At 31.7% G+C, this 3,144-nt stretch overlaps 1 non-coding gene across 1 annotated transcript; it reads right to left on the bottom strand.

The window, feature by feature from the left end:
* Positions 1-2,757: 2,757 nt before the first annotated feature.
* On the bottom strand, positions 2,758-2,865 carry LOC112739111 (small nucleolar RNA R71). Its single transcript, XR_003170051.1, has one exon. It is a non-coding gene; the product is annotated as a small nucleolar RNA R71 (small nucleolar RNA).
* Between the last annotated feature and the right edge of the window lie 279 nt (positions 2,866-3,144).

Raw genomic sequence — 3,144 nt, 5'->3', positions numbered from 1 at the left:
GGAAAGCAGAGGTTGAGAGGAATGAATGCATCTCCATACGCTTATCTGAAATTCTCACCAATGATTTACATAAGTATTTCTATCCTTCTTTTATTACTAAATTTCGAAAACTACATAACTATTTTATATCCGCCTGACTGAGATTTACAAGGTGACCATAGCTTGCTTCATACCAACAATCTCTGTGGGATTCGACCCTTACTCACGTAAGGTATTACTTGGACGACCCAGTACACTTGCCGGTTAGTTATGCGAAGTTGTGAAGATATGTTTAGACCATGGTTCTGTGCATCCGTTTTTGGTGCCATCGCCAGGGAATCAATTTTGAACAATAATTCACAACCTGAGTAACAATTTCGCATACCAAGTTTTTGGCGCCGTTGCCGGGGATTGTTCGAGTTTGGATAACTGACGGTTCATCTTGTTGCTCAGATTAGGTAATTTTCTTTTTGTTTTATTTTCAAAAATTTTTCAAAAACCTTTCAAAAAAATTTCTCATCTGTTTTCGAAAAAAAATATTTTTTTAAAAAAAAATTGTTTTCAAAAATATATTTTTCTTCATAATTTTTTAGAATGAATTCTAGTGTTTCATGGTAACATGTTGAATCCTATCTGGCTGTAAAGCCATACCCAAACTGCTTTGCGATTGGTCTTCAACTAATCACCTCAATGGATGTAATAACATACTAAAGCTTGGCTGGCTATTAAGCCTTGCCTGACCCTTTGATTGGAGCTTTAGAGCATAAGATTCTTGGAATTCATATTAAAAATTTTGGAATCCTTATTTTTCTTTTTCAAATGATTTTTGAAAAAAAAAATTAAAAGAAAATACAAAAAAATCATAAAATCTTAAAATAAAAAATATTTCATGTTTCTTGTTTGAGTCTTGAGTCAAGTTGAAAGTTTGGTGCCAATTGCATATTCATCTTGCATTTTTCGAAAAAAATTCATGCATTCATAGTGTTCTTCATGATCTTCAAGTTGTTCTTGGTAAGTCTTCTTGTTTGATCTTTGCATTTGCATGTTTTGTGTCTTTTCTTGTTTTTCATATGCATTCCTGAATTCTTTATGTCTAAGCATTAAAGAATTCTAAGTTTGGTGTCTTGCATGTTTTCTTTGCATTAAAAATTTTTCAAAAATGTGTTCTTGATGTTCATCATGATCTTCATAGTGTTCTTGGTGTTCATCTTGACATTCATAGCATTCTTGCATGCATTCATTGTTTTGATCCATAATTTTCATGCATTGCATCATTTTTCTTGTTTTTCTCTCTCATCATAAAAATTCAAAAATCAAAAAAATATCTTTCCCTTTTTCTCTCTTAAAATTTCGAAAATTAGATTTGACTTTTTCAAAAATTTTTAAAATCTAGTTGTTTTTATCAGTCAAATCAAATTTTCAATTTAAAAAAAAATCTTATCTTTTTCAAAATCTTTTTCAAAAATCAAATATTTTTTCAATTTTTTTAGTTATTTTCGAAAATTTCAAAAATCTTTTTCTTAATTTTACATCATATTTTCAAAAATAACATCATCAATTAATGTTTTGATTCAAAAATTTCAAGTTTGTTACTTACTTGTTAAGAAAGATTCAAACTTTAAGTTCTAGAATCATATCTTGTGATTTCTTGTAAATCAAGTCATTAATTGAGTTTTTAAAAATCAAATCTTTTTCAAAAATTAATTTCTATCATATCTTTTCAAAAATATCTTCTTATCTTACCTTTTTCAAAAAAGTGATTGCAAAATATCTTTTCTAACTTCCTAACTTCTTATCTTTTCAAAATTTGTTTCAACTAACTAACTAACTTTTTGTTTGTTTCTTACCTTTTTCAAAACTACCTAACTAACTCTCTCTCTCTAATTTTCAAAAAAATCTTCCCTCTTTTTCAAAATTTCTTTTTAATTAGACTAATTATTTTATTTTTTATTTGAATTTTCGAAAAACTAATAACCTTTTTCAAAAACTATTTTCGAAAATCACTAACTCTTTTTCAAAAATTATTTTCGAAAATTCTCTCCTCCTCTCATCCCCTTCTATTTATTTATTCATCTACTAACACTTCTCTTCATCTCACATCTCTGCTCCTATCATCACCTTTGTGTTTGGATTCTTCATTCTTCTTTACCCCTACTCCTTTTCTTCTTCTACTAACAATAAGGAACCTCTTTACTGTGACATAGAGGATTCCTCTTCTTTTCTTTTTCTCTTCTATTTCTTATGAGCAGGGACAAAGAAAAAGGCATTCTTGTTGAAGCTGATCCAGAACCTGAAAGGACTCTGAAGAGAAAACTAAGAGAAGCTAAATTACAACAATCCAGAGACAACCTTATTAAAAATTTCGAACAAGTAAAGGAGATGGCAGCCGAACCCAACAACAATAATGCAAGGAGAATGCTTGCTGACTTTACTGCACCTAATTCCAATTTACATGGAAGAAGCATCTCCATTCCTACCATTGGAGCAAACAATTTTGAGCTGAAACCTCAGCTAGTTTCTCTAATGCAGCAGAACTGTAAGTTTCATGGACTTCCATCTGAAGATCCTTTTCAGTTCTTAACTGAATTCTTGCAGATCTATGATACTGTTAAGACTAATGGAGTAGATCCTGAAGTCTACAGGCTCATGCTTTTCCCTTTTGCTGTAAGAGACAAAGCTAGAATATGGTTGGACTCTCAACCCAAAGACAGCCTGAACTCTTGGGATAAGCTGGTCACGGCTTTCTTAGCTAAGTTCTTTCCTCCTCAAAAGCTGAGCAAGCTTAGAGCTGATGTTCAAACCTTTAGACAGAAAGAAGGTAAATCCCTCTATGAAGCTTGGGAAAGATACAAGCAGCTGACCAAAAAATGTCCTTCTGACATGCTTTCAGAATGGACCATCTTGGATATATTCTATGATGGTTTATCTGAGCTAACAAAGATGTCATTGGATACTTCTGCAGGTGGATCCATTCACCTAAAGAAAATGCCTGCAGAAGCTCGAGAACTCATTGACATGGTTGCTAATAACCAGTTTATGTACACTTCTGAGAGGAATCCTGTGAGTAATGGGACGCCTATGAAGAAGGGAGTTCTTGAAATTGATACTCTAAATGCCATATTAGCTCAGAATAAAATATTGACTCAGCAAGTCAATATGATTTCT

Source organism: Arachis hypogaea, chromosome 13 (assembly GCF_003086295.3).
Source record: "Arachis hypogaea cultivar Tifrunner chromosome 13, arahy.Tifrunner.gnm2.J5K5, whole genome shotgun sequence".
Taxonomy (NCBI): Eukaryota; Viridiplantae; Streptophyta; class Magnoliopsida; order Fabales; family Fabaceae; genus Arachis; species Arachis hypogaea.
The sequence above is the reverse complement of the archived record's forward strand: the minus strand, read 5'-3'. Positions and strand labels throughout refer to the sequence as shown.